Source organism: Canis aureus, chromosome 29, assembly GCF_053574225.1.
Source record: "Canis aureus isolate CA01 chromosome 29, VMU_Caureus_v.1.0, whole genome shotgun sequence".
In the NCBI taxonomy this organism is placed as follows: domain Eukaryota; kingdom Metazoa; phylum Chordata; class Mammalia; order Carnivora; family Canidae; genus Canis; species Canis aureus.
The window spans coordinates 37,541,725-37,565,524 of record NC_135639.1 but is presented as its reverse complement, the minus strand read 5'-3'; the positions used below and the strand labels follow the sequence as shown (position 1 = coordinate 37,565,524).

The window sequence follows — 23,800 nt, the reverse complement described above, 5'->3', positions numbered from 1 at the left end:
GGCCCCAACAGAGGGGCCACTGACCTGCCACATCAGCTGTGTCCTCAACCCTGTTCTTCCCCCAGGAGAGAGCCTAGTGGAGGAACCACTGCTTGGGGAATGTAGCTACATTGAATTTGAGGTGCCCTGGGAAGCTAATAGAGACATGACCTGTGTGTGGCCACGTGGGTGGGGACTCTGGAAAAGTCACTCTGGGTTCCTGACCCAGGGTACCTCACCTTCTTTCTTACCACTCTCCCTAATCACCCCCCCTTCCTTCCCTAGGATTCCTGCCCAGCCTCCTCTTAGGACTGCCCTTCCTTCTCCGCAGTTTGTAAAGTTTGGTGTATTGTATTTATGTCATTAGGCATCCAACAAGTAAAACGGGTCTATGTGGAGCATGTCTCCTCCCATCCCTGCCAGCTCCTAAAGGCAGAGACCGAATTATTATCTGTTTCAGGTTTCCTCCTGACATTTCTGGTCCATATCCATGCACAACACATTATTATTTGTTACGCACAGGGCAGTGACATACTTTGCTTCTCTTGCTTCATGGAGCATCTTGGGGCCCCATTTCAGTGTGCATGGAGTGGAGCTGCTATTTTTATTTATTTATTTTTAAATATGAGAGAGAAAGTGCCTGTGTGAATGGGGCAGGGGGCAGAAGGAGAGGGAGGGAGAATCTCAAGCAGATTCCATGCTGACCACAGAGCCTGATGTGAGGCCCCATCTCAGTGATCATGACCTGAGGTAAAATCATGAGTCAGACACTTAACCATCTGAGCCACCCAGGTGCCCTGCCTTGGCGTTTTTAACATCAGTATGATCTTCCACCAGTGGTTGCATGGTTATTCATTCATCCAGGCCCTGAAAAGTAGTCATTTAGATGGTGTCCACTCTCCTTTTATAAGCAGTACTGTGGCAAGCGTCCTTGCCTGGATATCATTTTGCTCCAAGTATGAGCATATTTGTAGGATAAATCCCTCAATATAGAACATCAGGGTGAAATGGAGGTGCATTTGTAATTTTGATAGATTTTGCTAAGTTGTCCTCCTCATCCATAGTAATTCATATTTGTTGGTAATATATATAAACACCTGTTCTCCACTCCCTTATTTTTGCCAATTTGATAGGTGAAAAATGGAATTTGTCACAATGTTAGTTAGCATTTCTCTTACTATGAGTGAGATTTTAACATACTTTTGTATGTATAAGATTCATCTGTATTCTCCTTGGTGCACTGGTATCTGAATTATTAACACAGTATTTCTGTTGGGCTGATGGTATTTTTCTTTTTTCTTTTTTTTTTAAGATTTTATTTATTCATGAGAGACACAAAGAGAGAGGCAGAGACATAGGCAGAGCGAGAAGCAGGTTAACTGCAGGGAGCGTGATGTGGGACTCCATCCCAGGACCCTGAGATCACAACCGGAGCCAAAGGCAGACGCTCAACCACTGAGCCACCCAGGTGTCCCTGATTGTATTTTTCTTATTTATTCATAGAAGCTTTCTATATATTAGGAAACTGACAGTTGGAGCATGAGTTGCAAATCTTTTCCTCAATTTATTTTATTTTCATTTTCTTTGTTATAATTTTTGCCATGCAGAATCTAAAAAATTTAAGTAGGCAGTATCGTACATATTATGTTTGAACCTTGTGAAATTACTGTTTATACAGGTCAAAAATGGTTGCCAATCAGTAATTTCACAAAGTTCAAACTAACAGAAAAACTTCTGTACCCTGAAACTATAAAGAAATACTCTCATGTGTTCCCCTCATAGGCTTATGGTCTTGTTTTTCAAATGTATTTGGTTTATCTGGTAGGACTCCAACTTTATTTTTTTTCAGATGGCCATCCATTTGACCAACACCACTTATTAAACAATTACCTTTTCTTTACTGATTTGAAATATCACCTTTATTCATACTAAGCTGCCATATGTGTTTGGGATTATTTCAAGACTTTCTTGTTTGCTTCATTGCTCTGACTGTAAATTCCTGTGCTGATACCATGTTTCAAGTTTAACTGTTATCATGAAATTTTCAAACAAAAAATGTAAAGAGGATAGAATCATGAACTTCCATATGCACTCATATTTTTTCTTCCTTCCTTCCTTCCTTCCTTCCTTCCTTCCTCCCTTCCTCCCTTCCTCCCTTCCTCCTTTCCCTTCCCTTCCCTTCCCTTCCCTTCCCTTCCCTTCCCTTCCTTCCCTTCCTTCCCTTCCTTCCCTTCCCTTCCCTTCCCTTCCCTTCCCTTCCCTTCCCTTCCCTTCCCTTCCCCTCCCTTCCCTTCCCTTCCCTTCCCTTCCCTTCCCTTCCCTTCCTCCCTCTCTCTCTCCTTCCTTCTTTTTTTCTTTCCTTTTTCTTTTATTTTTCCTTTGGCTGAAGTATTTAAATAAAATCCCTGACCTCTGTAATTTGCCCCATATACTCTGGCAGTGAATTTCTCAAACAAACAAGGCCATCTCCAAACAGAGTCACGTGGTCATTATCACACTTAACAGGATTATTAGCAGTTCCTTGCTGTCATCTAGCACCCAGCACATATTCTGTTTTCCTTAGTTGTCTTAAAAATGCTCTTCTGTAGTTGACTTGTAAAGTTAATAACCATGTTGAATCCATGTGTGGCATGTGGCTTTTATTTGACACAGTCTGTGTAGTTTGAAGCAGCCCTTGCTTCCCTGGTCATCTCTCTTGAAGCCATTGGCTTGTGTCAGAACCGTGGTGAGTCTGTGTCTCTAGAATGTCCTATTTTTGAGATATGTCTGTTTGCTTCCTCACAGCATCATTTCACGAGTTCCCCGACTCCTTAGTATTTTCTCCAAACCGAGTTGAGCTCAGACAACTTCATTTTACGGGGCTCCACATTATTTGGCAAGAATGCTTTGTGTTGCTGGCCTGTACTCTGCCCGAGTCTGTCACAGTGGGACTGGTGGCAGTGGATGTGGATGTGGGGGCCATGAATGTGGGGGCCATGGGCCCTCACCCGCTGCGTCGGTTCCATCCTTCTGGCAGTTTCAGCCCTTGACAACCACTGTCTGAGTCAAGTATCCCATCAAGGACTGCAACACGGCACCTTCCTAACTTCCCAGTGCACATGCAGGATTCTTCTATAAAGAACGTTCTCTCATCAACTGGGCTATTTGGTTCCCCAAAAGGATCTCAGTCAAAAAGGCAAGGGAAGTACTAAATTCTTTCTTTGCCAACACATGGCTGATTTTGCAATCTGTGCTTGTCTCCATAACTCAGCAGCCTCAGCCTTTCTCATCCAGTTGCTTTTGCCATTTTGTTCAGACATCACTCTTTCTTTACCCTAGTGTTGTTCTATCTGCTGGGAGCTTGCCTTGTAGACTGTGCTGGTATTTCCCGTGGCTGGCACTGCAGCTGGCCGGTCCCTGTTTGTGACGTCCCAATCCATGAGTGGTCGGCCCAACCTGGATTTCTCATCAGTCCTGATATGTTGAGGGGCGACCTTACAGCAGGTGAGGTTCTTCCCCCAGATTGCTAGATCTTTAGTGTCGCAGAGATGCCTGCACATTTGGGAGGCTGGTGAAGGGGATGTGTGGATAAGCCTCCCTGGATCTGGGGAAGAAGTGCATCCCAGCTGTCTTGTTCTCTCTCTGTCCACTGGTGTGAGCCTCACATTCTGCATTAGGAAAGTGAGGAGAGTGAGAGGGGAAGCTGAAGGCCACGACAGGCTCAGATCTATTGAAACCGAAGAGGTGCTTTTGCATGGTGGAGAACATCAGGTGAATGTCAGACAAGTGGCACCCATGGCAGAGTTCCCAGCTGGGAGAGATGCTGTCCCCAGAGCACTGGAGAGGCAGGGCATCCTGGGGTACAGAGAGAGCTGGGTGATGAAGAAGAGCCTTAGGAGCTGGTCCATAACAGCCTCTCAAGGCAGAGATTGAGGTCCCAGAGAGGGCAGGGCCAATGGGAAGCGTCAGCCCTGTGAGTCCCTGGGTTCCCAAACTCAGTGCCCTGAGGCATCTATGCTGACTTTGAGGGGTCTGAGGTCTGCCCCTGAGCTGCTGTGCCTGCCTTTGGGGTCTGATGAGGGCCCCTGCAGGTGGGTGGATACCAGGAGGGTCAGGGGCAGTGGGCAGAGTGTCCCTGACTTCAGTGGCCAGAAACACCCACTAGGAGCAGATTCCGTTCCTAAAGCCCTCTTTGCCCTCTCTTGCCAAAGGCCCCTCACAGCCTGGCATTGCTGCCTGGCAGCACCAGGCTTAGAACAGGGCTCCAGCAGCAGGGGTTTCCTTGTGCGTGTATTAAGGGTTCAGTGTCTAGGTAGCCTCCCCTCCATTCCCCTCCCTGTGGAGCTGATGCTCCCAGGTGGTGCTCCTTGCCCCCAGGCCTTCAGGTGGTCTGTCAAATGAATGAACCCACAGAAGCTGCCTTCCCAGTGATGCAGTGCTGGGGCCACAGAGGTGGCCATACTGGGAGCTGTCTGGCCTGCTGAATCTACACTGGTAGACACTATGGGAGGTATGTCACCTGTAGCAGGGGCTTGGCTGAGTGGGGGCTGGAGAGTCTTCCCCCACAGAAGCATTGAGGAATTCTGCAGGCAATGAACAGGAGCCGAGAGGCAGGGGCAAAAACACTGTGAGAAAGCAGGTTGCTGGAAGCTCCTAGGACCCCCCTCCCACCTCCTTCCCCCCCCCCCCCCCCCCGGTGTGTGGGGCAGTGCTGGGCAAGGGAACAGCAAGCCTAGGGTGGCCTTCCTCTTGAGCCATCTGCTTCCTAGCCCTGCCTTACCTGGTCTGGGCTCCAGGTGACCCCCAAGGCCACCTCTGGTTGGGCCTGGTAGGGCACTGGGCTCAGAGTTCAGCGCCTTCTTGCTTCTGCTTCCCAGGCCCTCCCTCTCCCATCTAAGATTTTAGATCATTGGTTCTCAAAGCGGGATACTGGGGCCAGCAGCATCAATATCCCTTTGGATCTTAAAAAAAAAAAAAAAAAGAAATACAGATTCTCAGGCCCTGAATCAGACCTCCTGAATCAGATACTCTAGGGGAGGAGGCTGCAGTGTGTGTTTTAATAAGTCCTCCAGGGGATTTCAATGCCCATGAAAGCCTGAGAACCATTTCTTAAGAGTGAACAGCTCAGCCCAGGGTTCAGGTACGGATGAGAATAAGACCCTCACTCTTGGTTCTGAAAACTTCCCAGGCCTCAGCCTGTGGTTCTGAGCCCAATGAACCCTACTGAGTGCCACTAGGGTCAGCCCAGAATGTTCTGTCCATTTGGGTCCCAGATGTTCACTGTGTTGAGGCCTGGGTATGTATATGACCACCAAAGGCACACAGAGCAGGGACCTTTGAGTTCAACACAAAACAGGAGCCTTGCTGTTCATCATATTTGCTTTGGTCTCTAGAGAGCTGCCCGTGGCATTCAGCTGATTCAGCCTTGGTCACAGCAGAAACCTTCCCCGGCCCAGGCTGACTCCACTTTTGGGATGGTCCTCAGGGGCTTTGGTCCATGTCTTTATCTAAAACCCTGTAGGGGAGGTTAGTGACCGGCCCAGGGCCAGGATGTGGGGGAGCTCACTTCTCGGGGCAGCCCTGCCTGTAACCCCCATACACATTCAGCTCAGACAATTACTTGGGAGTTACTGGACCCAGTTACTCAGAGCACAGATGAATCAGACTTCCCGTAATTGGCATTCAGGAACTTAGGAGCTTGGAAGGGTTTCCAGGACACGGGGTGGTGGGGGGGTTTGCTGACATCTCTTGTTGGCATCTCTCTCCTGGCCCGGGGGGAACAACATTCAGATCAAAGAGCCACTTCTTGCCTGGTTAAATCCTCTTTAAATGGATCATTTGACAAAGGATACCTGACTTTGGGTAAGGGAGGGGGTGGGACAGGAGGGAAGGGCATCATACTTTGCGGGCCCTTTATGTGAGATCTTTCCACTCTCACAGAGCCTTAAGATAGCGGTTCTCCAGTTCTACAGAAGCACAGAATAGGCTCAGAGAGGCTGAGAAAGCCAACAAAAGGTACGCAGCAGGAAGGCTCAGACTGGGACTCAGACCCGGTCTGGCTGTCCCCACAGTCCCAGGCCCTCTCATCCCGCAAACCCAAGGTACGAGGTCCAGGAGCAAGTGTGTGGTCTGGGACTCTCCTCTCCCTCCTCCCTCTCGTAGAAATACAGGGAAAAATGTTTAGTCATGAAATAAGTCAAATTGATGTCCTTACCTTTGGATTTCATGGAACTGTAATGTGTTTGTCTGGTTTCTGAAGCTTCTGGAGGGGACACAGTGGGCAGAATCTGTACAGCCCCTTGGGGCGGGGTAGGGGGAGAGACAGGTGCTCCTGGGTGGGCGTGGGGGGCCCCTGGGTGGGGCAGCCAAGGAAGCAGCTGTGGGCTGAGGCTCCTGGGGTGGTGTTGGCGAGGCCGCGACCTCGCACGCAGCATGGTCCTCCTGGTCTGCCCGCCAGTTGGGCACAGGGTGCTGGACATGCCTCAGAGGAGGCGCACGTTCCTTGGCGAGGCCCCGGTGCTCACAGCGCCCGCAGCCTGGCTGGCCTTCCACCGGCAGAGGGCCAAGCTACGTCAGGCCTGGTGGGTCGGGGGCTGTTTGTGAGGAGCTGTCCAGGGAGGTCCATGGGGACACCATGCCTCCAGAGACCGTCTACCTACATGGCCTAGGCTGCAGCACCTGCCTTTCCCTCACCTGGGCCCGAGCACAGAAGGGGCCCTGCACTAAGTACAAGGGGCTGGCGAGGTGAAGAAATGTCAGCAGAGAGCTCAGGGAGAGGATCTTACCCCTCAGCCCCTGCTCTCCCACTGAGCCGCCCAGCTCTCACCCTCCCCAGGGTCCTGGGTAGATGTGGGGAGAGACTTGTCCCAGGGAGAACGGGGGGACAGGAGCCTCTGACCCTTCAGAGTCGGGGGAAGTCCCAGGTGGGGGAGGGTACAACTGATGTGAAACCCCATTCTATTCATTCACCTGTGTAGCTGGGCTCACTGTCCCTGGAGCCCCCGGCCTGCTGCCCACCCAGCCTTTTTCCCTAGGTCATCCACAGTGCCCCTTCCCGTGGTTTCCTCTCTACCACGGATGCTTCCCTCCCTCTCTACCTCTGCCCACCCTTAGCTCCACCCCTCCGTTCTCTCTTTACCCACTGCCCCATGGCAGGAGAGTGCATCCCTCCCCATCTCCAGCTAGGCCATCGCCGTTGCTCTGTAACTAAGCCCCCAGCCTTGCCCTGCACTCTGGTCCACTCCCCAGGTCGAATTCCTGGGAGCCTGTACCCTGGGCTGCTGCAGACTGTGTGTCTCTAGGTGAAGGCCCGGCTGGACCTTCAAGACCCCTGCCTAGGCTGGGCCCCACCCTGACTCCGCCTGGGTGGCTGCCTGTTTCTGCACTGCCTCCCTTACACCCTGTGGCTGTGCCGTGTCCTGGCTCCTGCCCACATCTGATGGTCACCATACCCTACTCTGCACCCCTCCTGACTTCCACCTTCCTCCCCTGCAGCTGAGCCACCTGTCCCTGTCCCACCCTTCCCACAGGGGAACAGAACACCAAAGCAAAGCTGAGGAACTTCCAGCGAGGCCAGGCCAGGGTGACCTCTGGGGGCTATGTGGTCAGAGGAAGAAGGAGAGGGAGTGTCCACAAGGCCCCTGCAGCCCCTCCTCCCTCTCTCGGCCCTGCCTGTGGCCCAGAGACCCTGGAGACATGCCTACGGGCCTGCCCTCCCATTCTGGAGGTGCAGGTGTGGGCTATGGACACAGGGGGCTTGGGTGCACTCTGTGGGGTGGGCACCTGGGGTGCCTATGCCTCATGATGCTCTGTCAGGGGCACTGTGGGAACCTCACCTGCATCAACTCCTCTAGTCTCATCAGTCCTGAGAAATAGGGCAGTTCCTGTCCCCATTTTACAGGTGAGGAAACTGAGAGGTTAAGGGAGGTACAGGCTGGCTCCTGGATGCACTAGTGCCTGCAGAGAAGGGGGTGCTGCAGGGGAGGCAGGCCCAGGCGTGGGGTTTCAAGGTGCAACTCACTTCAGGAATCATGGGGCCCCTTGGTGGGCCTTGGACCTGTGGTGTCCCATTTGGAGATCCCTGTGGAGACATTACTGCAGGTGGCAAGGCCTGTCCTCATTCTTCCTCTGGGGCCTCTGGGGCCTGTGAGGCCCAGGGGCTGGGGGAGGGAAGGGGCCTCCCTGATCAGATGCAGTGAGAGGGCCCCAGAAAGCACACTGAGGGGTGCCCGTAGGTTCTCTGAAGGCTATGGATTTTCAAACACCCAGGCCTGTTGTCGGGGCTGTTGGGTTCCATTGTGGTTTCTGTTACCTGGCTTAGCAGACAGCAACTCCGTCGACATGCTACTGGTAAAGGCCTGGGCTCTGTGTGCAGTCTCCTGTGGCTCGGAGGCCCTGTGCCACCCCTGGCAGATCTGGCTTTTGAGTTTGCCCACAGCACCCCAGTAGAGCTGGCTTGAGAAACATCATCTCAGGCAATTTCTCTGGCTGCTTCTGCTGGTGGGTAAGGTGCCCAGACATTCCTTTCATTTTCCTGTTCCCACAATGCAGTGAGCCACTCTAGTAGCTCAGAGCCAAGGCCCCTGGCCTGGCTGGGCCCAGGACAAGCAGCATGGCACAGCTTTCCCATCTGTGTGGAAGACAGCCAGGTTGAGGCTGTCCCAGCTCTCTCATGGGTGCACAGATGCTCAGCGCACCCTGCCTCACTAGACCCCGAAGACTGTTTCCTTGAGGACCTCATGGCGGTTGATCGGCCACCTTCCCTTGTCATCCTTTCCCTCGGCCTACCTAGCTCTGTTGCCTCTTGCTGACAAGAGTCCCATGGGCCTTTGGTGGTTTTGGGGCCTCCTCAGGATGCGGATGGTGGGAGGTGTTAGTGACACCAGGTTGAGGCCCTGTTCAGAGATGCCTGGAAATCAGAAATGCTTCCTGCCTGGGAGCTGCTGGGCTATAGGTCTAGGCTCTGTGACACATCTCCCCTGCAAACCCCCTGACCTGACTCCCCAGCACTGAGCTGTTGCTCAGGCCTGGGCTCTCCTCCCTTTCCTTCGTGTCTAAAGCTGGGGGCCAGGAAGCAGGGAGACCACCTTCCCACATGGTCCCCCACAGTGGAGAGCTTAGGGAGCATGCAGGTGGTGAGGGTGCAGCTCTGGTTGGAGCTAGCTTTGCCACCTCCCACCTTGCACACATTGCTGCTCCCTCTGGGTCTCAGATGTCTTCTCTGTAAAACAAGGTGACCTATAAGCTGTGTTCCATGGCACGGTGACGCTGCACATTGCTGGGGACCTGGGCTTCCTCCGGCCTGTCCCCTGGCCCTCTTCCCCCACCTGGCATGAGGCCCCCAGGGCTCCACCTAACTCAGTCTCTCAGGGTCCAGGTCCAGGAGTGGGTGAGCCCTGGCCCACCGGCTACGTGTTGGGGAGTGCCGCACCACTACCCAGCTTGGCCTGGCCCTGGGTCAGTCAGCAGCCCAGCCCACAGTCATGGGCTCCCTGCAGACCAGGGGACCAGGGCCACCTCGGGGTCTCTTTCTGCAGTGCTTCCCCCAGGCAGGGGACTAGCACACAGTCTCTACCGTAAATAATCTGACAGAGGTGGCAGGGGAGTGAGGAAGGGGAGAGAGGGAGGGAAGGCCAGAAGGACCTCCCTAATTCACATGCATGACATAGCTTTTAGTGTTGCTTGGCAGCCAGAGGAGAATGGAGGGTGACAGAGAGGAGCCCAGACCTTACCAGTGCCCCAGCCCTACTCCGGGCTAACCTTCAGTGGACAGACAAAGCTGGGAATCAGGCCCCAGGTGGCTCCAGGTTCTCCATCCAGGGCTGTCTTCCCAGAGGAGCCAAGGGTGATGAGGCTCCTAGGAATGGCCACACACCTAACACCTGATGGTCCTGAGCCAGAAACTGGGTGTCTCCCTCCCCCAGCACTGGGCTCTGGGGTCCCCCTGATGTGGGAGTCTGGGCTTTGTTTCTACTTTGACCCTGGCCAGTGTCCTATGTCCTTGGACAGCCTGTTTCACATCTCTGACCTCAGTTTGCACTCTTGGAATATGGGCCAGTAGTGCTCATGGGAGTTACCGTGAGGAGTGAATGACATAGATGTGATGTTTCAATCCCAGGGCCATTCAGTCCTCAAGGGCATGCTGAACACCTGTAAGTGGGGGTGCAGGACACTCCCCTGTCCCCAGAAGCTTGCAGTCTAAGAGAAGATGAGGGTGACAGGTCCCCCCAGATTACCCCAGGCTTTTGGATAAATTGGACAAAAGTGCAGCTCTGAGACTGGATCAGGACTGGAGTCAGCTCTGCAGTCAGCAGACAGTCTCTGGGATGACTGCCCAGGACACTAGAGGGATCCAGACCCAGAGTGGCAATCAAGGCAAGGGTGGTGGTATTGGGTGTGAGGGACAGAGGGTGCCAGTGGATGCTGGCTCCCGGGAGGGGCCTGTGTCAGGACAGTGACTTTGGGAGGGTTTTCCTGCATCCCCAGGCACTTTTCTCCTTGGCATTTCCACCTCAGCCGAGCCAGAGGGCCTGGGCTGAGCTGGGTGGGGCTCCATTCTGCTGAGCAGTGACCAGGCAGTGGTGGAGGGAACTTCCCAGGAAGGTGCTGGAAACCCCAGAGCCTCCTGGTTTCCTCTCCAAATGCCTGGGAATTCAGTGGCCTCTGCCCAGGAGGAAAATCCCCAACTTTCCCTGCAGTGCTCTGTGGACAGGGCTGCTGAGGCCCAGAGCCTACAGTGGGTGTGTGGGGTCCCCTGTGGTCAGACCCCAAGGGGGACATGTCAAGTGTTCCTCATGTCATTGCTCGCATGCCCTGAAGAGGCAGCCTCCTTTCGTCCCTCCTGTTAGCCATGACTTTGGGGACTCTAGGGAAGATCCCTGCCTGAAGCTCACCCCACAGTGACTGCGAACCACAGCAGTAGTTTCGGACTTGCTTTGGCAACACTCTGCTCAGTAAACACAGCCTTCCAGAGGGGCGCCACTGCGCACTGGACCTCCAGGCCCGCCACCTCCTGCTCCTGCACCGCAGGGCCCAAGGGACCCTGTGTGACAGCGCTGTGCTGTGCATGTGAAGGCGCCGGTGCCAGGCCCTCCTAGCCCACAGGACTGGACTGGACATGTGAGAGAGGGAGGGACCTGGGGGGGCAGCAGTGTCACTGTGAGTCAGGAGGTGGAGAGGAGGGGAGAGGAAAGACCAGGCACAAAGATCACAGGCCTCAGTGGGCGCCGAGGCGGGTCCTAGAGGCAGCAGTGGGGCCCATGGGCGTGCAGGAGGTCTCCAGCCCCTCTCAGCTATCTTGGTATCATTGTCCCAGTGAGGTGCTCGGGAGGCCTGAGGGCAACCTCTCTGTACCCCCTGCCCTCTCTGTGTGCCCTCCAGCTCCTGGGCTTCCCACATCAGGTGTTATGTCCAGCCAGTTTCCTCCTCAGACCCCTCTGGCTGGGATCTTGGGAAGCATTTTTGGAGGGATGCCTGTTGGCCAGACACCCATGTGTGCTGACACGTGCCAGGGCCCTGCATGCACGTCTCCCTTGGTCCTCACAGCAGCCTGGCAAGGTAGGGGAGGATGTGCCAGACCCAGGCCCTGCTCCTGAGCACAGCAGGGGCAGTCGGCCGTGCCTGTGTGGCTGCAGAGCGGCTGCTGCGTGTGGGTGGCCTCCAGACCCCACGTCAGATGGCCTTGTGCCGTGGAGCACAGGAGGTGTATGAGGCCCCTTTCTGGTGCCACCGCAGCCACATTCTGGTGCTCTGAAGCAGAGTTGGTTGCCTTGGCCCTGGGACCTGTGCAGAGTGGCTGCCCCACGATGCCACAAACTTAATGGCTTCAGTAACCCTTACTATGCCTTTACGGCTCTGTGGGTCAGAAGCCAGTCTCAGCGGGTGAAGGTTGAGGGGCCCGGCTGTTCCTCCTCTCCGGAGGCTCTGCTTCCCCGGGGGCTTGTTCCCTATGTTGTAGAACTGGGCTCCCCCTTCCTGCTGGCTGCTGGCTGAGGCGCTCTCGGCCCCGAGGCCTTGCTCCTGGCTCCTTATGTCTCCGAGCCAGCAGTGGGGGTGTTGGACCCATGTCTCCAACCCTGCCCCATTGCAACACCTCTCTCTCTGGCCACTTTGTTTGTTTCTCCCTGAGTTAACACTTATGTGATTAGATTAGGCCCGCTTGGATGATCCAGGATGATCTCCCCAACTCAAGAACCTTAATTTAATCACATCTGCGAAGTTCCTTTGGCTGTGTAGACTTTTGGCCAAAAGTCTGTTTTGTCACATTCACAGTTACAAGGATCAGGATATGGACATCTTTGAGGACCATGTCCACTGTTGGGGCCTTACATGGACATCCAAGAAGCCTCTTTAAGAGGGGCTTTAGGTAATCACAGCCCAGGGCAGACCTGGTTGGGGATCCCCTGCAGACTAGCCTGGTTTGGGGGTATCTGGTCCCAGCACCCTCCCCATGCCACACGTGGGAATGTAGGGGAATGACAGTCCCTCATAGTGGGACTTTCCCTGTCTAGGAGTGGACCCTAGGGAAGGTGTGGTAGTCCTTCCCATGATCCTGGTGCTCCTGGTGACCTCTTGAGGTCCTGAGGGAGGGGGTACATGCCCTACAAGCAGAGTTCGGGGTGAGGCATTTGCCCCCACCGGGGAGGCTCTGTCAAGCAGGATTGAAGATGAGTGGTCAGAGTGCAGGGGGAGCATCCACTCAGAGCAGGGAGCTTGGGACAGGGGCGGAAAGGGTCCCCGGGGCTTCTGTCAGGGTGCTGGCAGCCAGAGATCCCCAACCCAGCTACCCCTGCCACAGGCAGGATGGACAGACTCTCTGCCTCAGCTGGATGACCAGCCCTTCCTGTGGGCGACTCTCAGGCCTGTGAACACGTGGCTGCAGAGGTGGTTGCCAGCCACCTACTCAGTTCAGATGGTTCTGGCAGCCCAGCCCAGCCCAGAGCTGGCCTCCTCTGGGCTTGGTGCCTTGCTAGAGGTACCAAGCTTAGGGCAGAGAGGGGAGAGCAGATCTAGAAAGAAAGAACACTGTGGGTGTTTACCGTGTGCTTTGGGGCTCTGAGTATGTGAACCCCTGTTTCCCTCTCTCCTGTCATTCATTTGTCTGTGTGCACTGCACCCCCCCCCCTCCGCCCCCAGCCCAGGCCCCTGCTGGATGCTCTGTCTGGCCCCGAGTCCCTGCCTCGTGGCCTTCTAGCCACCGTGAACATGCTTTCCCTCCTGGATGTGAGCCTGGACCTGTATCAAGGCCTATCCCACCCTACTGCATTCCACTGTCAAAGCCCTGGGCTTCCAGGTTGAGTTTCTCTGCCTGCACCAGGCCTGGCTTGGGGAGGTCAGCTCTGCGTCATCTTGGGTGCTCTGCTCCACCTGCTGACACCTTTGGATCTGGGAGTCCCCTGATAGGGAGAATGTGTGTGTTGGGGTTGGACAGCAACCCAGCACGGGGTTGGGAGGGGTGCCTTAGTTGGCCTACCCGGGGCTCCAGGGCCTGTCTGTTCTTGGGCATCTGACCTGGGCACGTCTCCATGCTGGGTGCCCCCAGCATTGGTGGGGGGACAGGTGCCCCCTGTGTCCTCATTTAGAACTCTGGCACTGCACCCCATGGCCAGGGTCAGGTAGAAGCTCGGTGTCACTCCTGTGTGTCCTCAGGGGTGCACCACCCCCCTGCCCTGAGGCCTGCCCCTGCATGTTCCCACATTACCAGTGATCAGACATGTCATGGGGACTCCCAGGGCACAGCCCCTTCGCTCGTCTTCCTGTGAGCCCAGTAGTAACACAGGAAACCAGGACTTATGAGGGGCGGGGGCTGGTCCAGGTCACCCAGCCAGAGGCAGAGCTGGGCCAGAGCACAGCTTGTGTCCTTATCCAGCAGCACCCTGTCCACTCTCAGGGTCCAGTCCTGGAGGAGCAGTCGGTGGGTAGAGGCAGTTCCCAGCAGCCGGTGGCACTGAACGAGGTTGCTGAGCCCTGAGTGCTGAGGCCCCACCCAGATTTCCCACAGTCCTGGTGGGACCCAGCTCTCTAGCCGCCACAGCCGGCACCCTTCCCAGTCTCCTCAGGGGCTGCAAAATGAACAGGCCTGAGCTGCTTCCCTGGCCACATTCGGAGGTGAGCTGGCACAGCTGTGGGCTCCGGGTTGACATCTCAGTTTTCATAGCTGCTTGTGCCCATCACACATGCCCAAGCCTCCTGCTCTGTTGCAAATGAGGAACAGCAAATCAATTGATGTGGCTTTTTCTTTTCTTTTCAATACATGTGTGGGTATGTTCCTGCCCCAGCATTTGTGCCTCATGGGGAGCTCCTAGTAAAGCTCTGCCTCACAGGATGGCGAGGGGGTGGGCTGGGAGGTGCAGGCAGCATGCAGCTGCACCCCACACTGGGGAGGGGGCCTGCTGCCGAGCTCACTGGGCCACTTCTCACAAGCACTTGAAGTGGCTGCTACCAGCTGATGTGCACTACGTGCTGGGACGGGGGCAGAAATAGAAATTGAGTCTTAGAAATGGGGTCACATAACAAGTAAAGCCAGGCTCCGACCCCCAGAGTAGCCTCTTTGCATGGCCCTTCCTGTTGGATGTCTGGGTTTCTGGTACCTCCCCAGCCCTCCCTTGTGGGTTGCAGAGGTGACTATTGCCTTCTGTGCCTTGCAGCCCTACAGGGGCCTCATTATGCTGTTTGCAATGCAGTTTGCTCTGCCCTGTGTGATGACCAGGCCCGGAGGACTCTTATTTTGCGAATTGGGGCAGAGGCCTTCCCACACCAGACCCTCCAGGTGCTCAGCAGACTGCAGGAGCCTCTGCCTGGCCCAGAACAGGTCCTGCCAGCAAGTCTCTGCCCAAGGACCCAGGGGTCTCAGTCCCCTCAGCCCTGTCCTGCCCTAGCCTCTGGCCCTCTTTCTGCTGCCCTATAGGAAGCTGTGCTTGGCTGGGTGGCAGGTGGAAAGACTGCTGAGTCATCATACCCCTTAGGTGCATTTAACGTTTTTTTGGCCTGACCTAGGGGCTGGGCAAGCACAGACAGTGAAGGGACTGGCCTGAGGGGTCAGTGGTCCCCAGTACACCCACACCCAGTGATCCTCAAACCTGGCTGCACATTAGAATCCCCCTCAAGCTGGCAGGAAGCATAAATTCCCAGGCCACAACCCCAGAGACTGGTTTAGTCAGTCTGGGGGTGGAGCCCAGGGATCCATTTTTAGCCATCTTGTTGAGTGGGTTTGGGGGACACTTTTTGAGAGTGAATTATGTCAGAAAACAGGCAGAAAGGGAACTGTCCTTGGTCCACCGGGACAGTTGTCTCCTGGTGGTTGGTGAACATGTGCATTGAACTGGAAGCCCATCTCTTCATCACCCAGCCAAGAGCCATCCAAGTGGCTCGGTGCTGTAGTGGACCCTCCACCCCCAGGCGGCCCTGTGTGTGGTTGTGCAGTGCTGGGAGAGGGTGCCGGACTGGGAGCTGTGTCCTTCTTCCCTGGTAGACATCACATGCTGCCTTTTCTAGAAGAGGAGACTGACATTCAGAGAGGTGAACACAGGCTTGTGCCACCTCCCTCAGTGGGGGATGCAGAGCCGGGGACCTCGCCAGGCTGCCTGGCTCTGCTCCAGGCACTGTGCCACCTCCCTCAGGGGCTCTACCTGAAGAGGGCACTGAATAATCTTGCTTTAAAAATAAACGTGAAACACACAAATGGCAACATCTGCGAGAGCATTGCCCTGATTAAGGAACTCTCAGACCCTGCAGCCAAATGCCTCAATAGCAGCTCCCCACCCAGGCCAGGCCCCTCACTCTGAGAATGCGGTCTCTTGCCCCCTCCACACCTGACCAGGGACCTCTGCCCAGGGTCCTTGGCCTCAGTGCTCACTGGGAATGTTGAGCCCAGATTTCCCGGGGATGGAGAGTGAATTGTTAATGTGCCTTCTAGCTCATGTAAAGAAGATTTATTCATAGCAAAAATCTGTATCTGAATGAAGGCTGAGCCCTCACTGGGAGCCTGACAGCAGACAAGGCAGAATCCCACCCATCTCTGGAACCTGTCCTCAAGCCCTGTGTCCGTCCTTCCTGCTGAGAAGAGGTGCTTGCTCTACAGAGCAAGACACCCCCTCCCCCCGCACCCAGCCCCAACAGAGGCTGGACTCAGGCTAGGGGGCTCCCTGCAGGCTCAGCCTGTTGTTCTCAGGGCCTCTTCCAAATTGGAGGTGATATGATGTGTGTGGCAGGTGGTTTCAAACTTTTTTTTAGCAATGAAAGAACCCCAAGATAATGCAAAATAGATCCCAAGGACCAGCTTTATTTGAAAGGGCGTGGGAAAGATGGCTGAGAGGGGAGACAGTCATAGGATGATCCCAGGAATAGTATGGCTGTGGAGGCTCCTGATCTGTAAGCCCTGGCACGGAGGAGGTATGTGTGCAGGGAGTGGGGCAGGCAGGCAGGAAGAGCATTCTGAGCAGAGGGAATAGCCTGTGCAGAGTTCTGTGGGGGAGGGGGCAGAGCCACCCAGAAGCAGTGGGGATGGGGTCAAGGTGAGTCTGCACCTTGCTAGCCACTTCACCAGGTTTTGTCTTCCTTGAAGCAGTGGGAAGCCATTGGAATGTTTTAAGAAGTAGGGGCAGGCAAAAGCCTCACACAAGATCCTATCTGTAGAGCGGTTAGCAGCTGGGGAGGGGCTGAAATGAGGGAGGGTAGCAGTGAAACAGTGACTCCTGGGAAGAGATTCCCTGGGGGAGACAGATGGTCACTTGGACTAGGTTGCCAATGAGGGTGGATAGACAGAAGTGGTCAGACATGGGAAATATAGGGCAGGCAAAACTGCTGGGACTAGGTGGTGGATTGGATATGGGGCAGAGGGGAGGTCTTTGTAGCTCTTTTACAGTCATTTCTTTTAAGATTTGTTGCCTAAAGTATGTGTTTCCTCTGGGGTCGGTTCTTCCCTTGGCTCTTTGTCCTTTTGCCTTCATGCTGTTCATTCTTCTCTTATGCCTGTTTGTACCTCCTGAACCTAAGGTTGTCTGTTTTACGGAAGAGGTCTGGGGGCTGGCTGAGCTCTCCCTTCCTGTCTTGGGGTCAGACTGTATCCCAACAAGTCTTGCCTCTTGCATGGAATTCCCAGACAGACGGGAGCAGGGGGGCCCAGGTGAGTCAGCATGTGGGGGCTGGGGGCCTGTGTGAGCAGCACCGCCCCTCCCCTTAGTGCCTGAGCTTTGAGGGCTTCACTTGGGGCATCTGGCTCCACCTTGGAGGCCTGCTTAGAGGACAGCTCTCCTGCAGCGCCAGTCGGTGGGAGTGTGCCACTCTGGATCTCAGGGTCATAAGTTCGAGCACCACATTGGATGTAGAAATTGCTTTAAAAAATAAAGAAGACAGCTTTCTATGTGGGGTCTACCCCGCCTCCAGCCTGGTAATGACTTGTCCATATCCTGTGGCAGGAGGGTGGGGTGAGCTCTCCCTGGGGCAGACCTCCACAAGGCCTTCTGTCTGGATGCCCACTTCTCCCCTGAAAGGTGGGGCTTCCTGCTCAGGCTTTTCTGTGACTTCGTTCATCCAGCCACCCCCACCCGCCTTCTGTTTTCCGGAGGTGTGAGTCACTCTTGTCCACCAATGACCCACCCTCAACCACAACTTTTCCTCCGTGTTCCTTTATCTTATGGAGGTAGGGAAGGGTGAAAAGCAAGTGCATGTGCTTCATTTGCCATCTTGAACTAGAAGTCAGAAGAATTTCTTCCTGCAAAAAGTGCTCTTATCAATCCATAGGTGTTTTTACCATTTCTCAGGCCTAAAGTTGTGATGGCATCTTTTCATTTTCCTTTTCTCACAACTCACATCTGATTAATGAGCAAACTCCATCCTTGATAAAGACCTCAGCCTGCTACTTCCCCTGCACAGGCCATCCCCTCAAGCACATAGAGTTTGCAAAGAGTATCTACCTCATCTCTTATATTGATCTTGCCCCTTTGTTTTGTCTCCATAAGCCAACAAGAGTGGTTAAAAGAGGTTGTGTCATTCTTCACTCAAACCCTCCAGTGGGAAGTAAAGAAAGTATATGGATGGAAGAAAGAGGCAGGGAACAACGTAGATAGACACAGACACCAGAGATCTAAAGAGAAGCCCTCTACTGGTGTGAACAGTGTCCCCAAAATTCATGTCCATCTGGAATCTATGATGTCACATTATTTGGAAATAGGGTCTTTGCAGATGTAATCAAGTTAAAATGAGGCCATACTGGATTAGGGTGGGCCTTAGCTGGGTGTCCTTGTAAGGAGAGGGGGATATAGAGACATGGAGGGAAGAAGCCATGTGATGATGAAGGCAGAGATGGAAGGGATGCATTGATAAGCCAAAGAATACTGAGCATTGCTGGCAGCCACAAGAAGCTAGGGAGATTCGAGGAAGGGTTCTTTCTTGGAACCTCAGAGGGAACATCGTGCTGCCAATACCTTGATTTCAGACATCTAGCTTCCTAAACTGTGAAAGGATAAATTTCTGTTGTTTTAAATGACCAGTTTGTGGTTGTTTGTATGGCAACCTTAGGAAACTAATCCAAGCCCTTTTCCTGGCCCACAGAGGTCAGGGTTCAAGGCCCAGCAGGATCTGTGCCTACTTCTACCACCCTCACTCACCCCTGCAACACAGGTCTTGAGTAGGTTGTTCCCTGAACAGGCCATGTATGCTTGTGTCCTAGGGATATCCCCTTAGATCCAGATGAATTACTTCAGGTGTTGCTGAGAAGTCATTTTATCAGAAGGGCCTTCCCTGACTGCCTGATGGAAACAGCAAAGCCCCTGGCTCCCTCCCCTCCCCCACCCCATCTACTCTGGGTGCTCCCTGCTTGCTCTGGTTCTCTTCCTGGCACTTACTGCCAGTTGGCATGTATTCACTTGTTTACTATTTGTGTCTTTCCTCTATTGTGTAAGCCTCATGAAGGCCAGGACTTTGTTAATTGTATTTATGACTGTATCACCAGTGCCTAGAACAGTGTAAGGCATATACTCACTATGTAATCACTGAATGAATAAGAAAAAAAATCCATGAGCCAGTTGAAAAAAGGGGAGAACCCCCCCAAACCAGTAATTCAAGGCAAAGATGCCTCAGTCTCACTCATAATTAAAGAAATACAAATTGAATCTGTAATGAGATCACTCTCACCTATTAATAGATTATAGTGAAAGTGAGGGGAATTGGGTGCTGTCTCAATGTCCCAGTGGAGTGAACTTGGGCCATCTCTTTCCTCCTTTTTGAAAAAGTTGAAATACATAATTCATATAAAATTCGCCTTTACAAGTGAATAATTCAGTGGTTTTTGGTATATTCACAGGCTGTAGAATCATTCCTGCTATCTAATTCCACTACCTTTTCTTAACCATAGAAAGAAACCCCCATCCTCATTAGTAGCTGCTTCCCATCCCCTACCTGGCAGCCCTTGGCAGCCACTATCTATTGTGTGACCCAGAATTTGCCTATTCTGGACATTTCATGTAAATGGAATCATAAAACATGTGGCCTTTTGTGTCTCGTGTCTTTCACTTAACATGATGCTCTCAAGTTTCATCCATGTTGTAGCATGTACTTTATTCCTTTTAATTATAATATTTCATTGTGTGGATACACATTTTCTTTGTTTTTTTATTAAGATTTATTTATTTTTAGAGAGAGAAAGAGAGGGCAGGAGGGAGGGGCAGAAGGAGAGGGAAACAAGCAGACTCCCCACTGAGTGGGGAGATAGACACAGGGCTCGATCCCAGGACCCTAACATCATGGTCTGAGCCAAAATCAAGAGTTGGACATTTAACCACTTGAGCCACCCAGACACCCGCAATACATTTTCTTGATCCATTCATCAGTTGATGAACACTGAGTTATTTTCACTTTGTAGCTAATATTAATAATGCTGCTGTGAGCATTTACATACAAGGTTTTATGTGGGCATGAACTTTTAAATATCTTGGCTATATACCTGGGACTGTAACTACTGAAAACCATGTTTAAAATCTTAAGGAACTACCAGAGTGTTTTCCAAAGCAACTACACAACTTTACAGTGTTACCAGCACTGTACTAGAGTTCCAATTCCTCAGTAGTTTCATTAACACTTGTTATTATCCATCTTTTTTTTTTTATTATAGCCACCCTAGTGGGTGTGAAGTGGTGTCTCATAGTAGTTTTGGTTTGTATTTCCCTAACAATGAATGAGCAATTTTTTATGTGCTCATTTGTCATTTGTTGTTTTCCTTAGAGAAATGTCTATTCAGATTGTTTGCCCATTTTTAATTTGGTTATTTGTCTATTATTATTGAATTGTAAGAGTTCTTTATATAATCTGGATAGTTCTGATATAATCTTATCATATATAGTATAGTATACAAATACTTTCTCCCATTCTGGAGGTTGTCACTTTGGTATATTTATAGTATCTTTTGAAGGAAAAACATTTTTATTGTGATGAAGTCCAGTTCATGTCCTTATTATTTGGTTGCTTATGCTTTCAGTGTCATATCTAAGAAACTGTTGCCTAATTCAAAAGCTACAGAGTTTTCACATCTGTGTTTTCTTCTAAGAGTTCTATGGTTTTAGCTCTTATACGTAGGTCTTGGATCCATTTGGAGGATCCATGATGTAGGGTACGGGTTCAACTTCATTCTTTTACAGAAGGCTATTCAGCTCTCTCAGCACCATTTGTTGAAAGGACTGTTTGTTACCCAATGAATTGCCTTGCCACTCTTGTTGAGAATCAGTTGAACATAGATACATGGGTTTTTCTTTTCTGGGTTCTCATCCTGTTCCTTGGTCTCTATGTCTGTCCTTGTGCCAGTATCACACAGACTTGATTACTATAGCTTTGTATTAAGTTTTAAAATGGGGAAAGTGTGAGTCTTTCAACTTTTTTCTTCTTTTTGTCATCTCCCCGTCGGGGAATCAAACCCCAGTCTCCTGCGTGACAGGCGGGGATACTCACCACTATACCAATGAGGAGAACCTTTTTTCTTATTTTTAAAAAAGGGTGCTTTAGCTGTTCTAGGTCCCTTCCATTTCCATGTGAATTTTAGGAACAAGTTGTCAATTTCATCAAAAATCCCCCCGAAAAACACATCCCCAACACAGCTAGAATTGTGTTAGGGCTCACAGTGACTCTGAAGATCAATTTGGGGAGCATTGTCATCTTAACAATAATGTCTTCCAATTCATGAATATGGGATGTCCTTCCATTTATTTAAGACTGAATTAATTTTTTCCAAATATGTTTTGTAGTTTTCAGTATACAAGCCTTGCATTTCTTTTGTTAAATTTATTCCTAAGCAGTTTATTCTTTTTGATACTATTTTGTGAATACAATTATTGCCAGTATATAGGATTATAACTGATTTTTGTATATTGATCTTTTATCCTGCAGCCTCTTAGAACTTATTGGTTCCAATAATGTGTGTGTGTGTGTGTGTGTGTGTGTGTGTAGTCCTTAGGATTTTCTATCTACAAGATCGTGTCACTTGCAAGTAGAGACCATTTTACTCTTTCCTTCCAATGTGTATGTCTTTTATATGTGTGCCCTTACCTAATTGCCCTCATTAGAACTTCCAGTACAATATTGAATAGAAATTGAGATCTTTCTTCTTGTAAAACATAGACATTTACAGCTGTAAATTTCCATCTAAGGAGTATTTTAGCTGCGTTCTATAAGTTTTGGTATGTTGTGTCTTCATGTGCATTTATCTTAAGGCATTTAAAAACATTCCTTGTGATTTCTTCTTTGCCCTGTGGTTATTTAGGAGCATGTTGTATAATTTTCACATATTTGTGAATTTTCCAAGTTTTTTTATGTTTGAGGCATGTTTTATGTTTTTTATGTTTCTGCTATTCCATTGTGGTTACAGAACATACTTTGTATGTTTTTATTTCTTTTAATTTTATTAAGACTTGATTTATGGCCTAACATATGGTCTGTTTGGGAGAATGTTCCATGTATGTTTGGGAAGAATATGTATTCTTCTGTCTAGTTGGTTTACAGTATTGTTCAAATCTGTTTCCTTAGTGATCTACTGTTTAGTTGTTTTATTTATTATTGAAAGTGGAGTATTGAAGTTGAGTACTATTTTTGTTGAATTGTCTATTTCCCCCCCTCAGTTCTATCAGTTTTTGCTTCTTAAATTTTGGGGCTCTGTTTTTAGGTGCATATATTTATAGTTGTTTACCTCTTGTTGGATTGACCTTTTTATCATTATAAAATCTCCTTTTTTTCAGTAGTAACAATTTTTAGCAGTCTTAGAAAAATCTATTCTTTTTGAAACATCTATTTTTTAAAAAGATTTTATTTATTTGTGTGTATGTGAGAGAGAGAGAGAGAGAGCGAGCAAGCATGAGCAAGGGGACGGGAAGAGGGAGAAGGAGAGGGACTAGCAGACTTCTGCTGAGCAGGGAGCCCAACTTGGAGCTCCATCTCAGAACCCTGAGGTTGTGACGTGAGCCCAAGTCAGGTGCTTCACTGACTGAGCCACCCAGGCACCCCAGAAACATATATTTCATATGTCTTCATACACAGCTGTACATTATTGCAGAATTACTAATATATCCAATAACTGCATAACATGGTTCAAAATAATGAGTAAGTAGCAATCTTAGAAATAGGTTTAAAAAATAGCATGGAGCTCAACACAGGGCTTGAACTCAACCCTGAGATCAAGACCTGAGCTGAGCTCAAGTCCTGAGCTGAGATCAAGAGTCAGATGTTTAACCAACTGAGCCACCCAGGTGCCCCTTACAAATAGCTTCTTAACATGAGTCTTTTTTTTTTTTATGTGAGTCTTAAAACAATGCTGTAATTGATTAGAGACTGATATCATATCCATATACCAAAATAGCAGTTTTCTCAACCTTCTGAACAAGTGACACTCTAGGAACCTCTTTTGTGTTTGTTTCTATTAACGTGTCTCTACATGAGTTACAGACCTGTAAGCACATCTTTTCACAGAAATAAAACTGTTCTCATCTTAACAAGCCTGCAGTGTACATAGAAACTTTTTTTTTAAAGTATGTGTTTAATCAGTTTTTCTATATACAATACCAAATGGTCAACACATATACCTAATGAAGTAATACTCTTCTAAATTTTCTGAGATAGTGGCATTCTTAGAAATATTTTTTGTATACGTATTTAAATAGTTTTCTAACATGTATTACAGAAATATATTTATTGAACTATTATTCTCAACTGGCCAAGTGTGAAAGAATCACACAAACGTCTTTTTCACATATCTAGTAACAATTTTTTTCTTAAAGTCTATTTTGTCTGATAAATTCTATGTTATCTGATGTTAAAGTCTATTTTGTCTGATACAGCCATTCCGGCTTTCCTTTGGTTATTCTTTACACAGAATATCTTTTCCTATTCAACCTATTTGTTCTTGAATCCAAAGTGTGTCTCTTGTAGAAAGCATATTGTTGGATCATGTTTTTAAATCCATTTTGCCAATCTCTGACTTTTTATTGAAGTGTTTAATTCATCTGCATTTAATATAATTACTAGTGAGATAGGGTTTGCTATTTGCTTTTCATATGTAATGTCATTTTTGTTCTTCTGTTTCTCCCTTGTTGCCTTCTTTTGTGTTGAATAGGTGTTTTGAAGAACCATTTTAATTCCCCTGTCATTTCTTTTACTATATGTTTTTGAGTTTTTACCTTAGTTGTGCTTACCATTATCACCTTAATTTTTAACAATGTAGTTCAGAATAATACTAACTTAATGTCAGTAGCATACAAGAACTTTGCTCCTCTGCAGCTGTTACCTTCCTTCTCTTTTGTGCTCTTATTGTCATAAAATTTACATCCTTATACATTGTGTACTCATCAGTACATACTTATAATTACTG

The 23,800-nt window shown here is 50.3% G+C and overlaps 1 protein-coding gene across 10 annotated transcripts in view; it reads left to right on the top strand.

Annotated features, from left to right (window-relative positions):
* Positions 1 to 23,800, top strand: part of RASGEF1A (RasGEF domain family member 1A) — a 216,018-nt gene that overhangs the window by 142,465 nt on the left and 49,753 nt on the right. Inside the window, exon 3 of one of the 10 annotated variants that reach the window (XM_077878500.1) lies at positions 1,292 to 1,447. The exons of the other annotated variants lie outside the window; for them this stretch is intronic. The gene's annotated coding sequence lies outside the window, so the exon portion shown is untranslated. The remainder of the gene's footprint in view (positions 1 to 1,291; positions 1,448 to 23,800) is intronic. 10 annotated transcript variants of the gene reach the window in all.